Below are 212 nucleotides of genomic sequence, written 5' to 3'. Positions count from 1 at the left end.
GAACTGTCCCTCCCGCACATCACAATCCCCGCCTCCTTCAGCGCTGCGAACAGCTGACGACAGCCAAGCACTCGGGGCCAAGACGCGGGTCCAGAGCTCACGCCGGGGCTATCAACTCCGGTCACACTTAAAGCGGCACTCGCGAGCCTCGGGCTGAAGAAGATATCGGCCTTAAGACAACAGAAACTGTAAATAAAACTCCCTTGCCGACA

The sequence above is a fragment of the Penaeus monodon genome, chromosome 19, assembly GCF_015228065.2.
Source record: "Penaeus monodon isolate SGIC_2016 chromosome 19, NSTDA_Pmon_1, whole genome shotgun sequence".
In the NCBI taxonomy this organism is placed as follows: Eukaryota; Metazoa; Arthropoda; class Malacostraca; order Decapoda; family Penaeidae; genus Penaeus; species Penaeus monodon.
The sequence above is the reverse complement of the archived record's forward strand: the minus strand, read 5'-3'. Positions refer to the sequence as shown.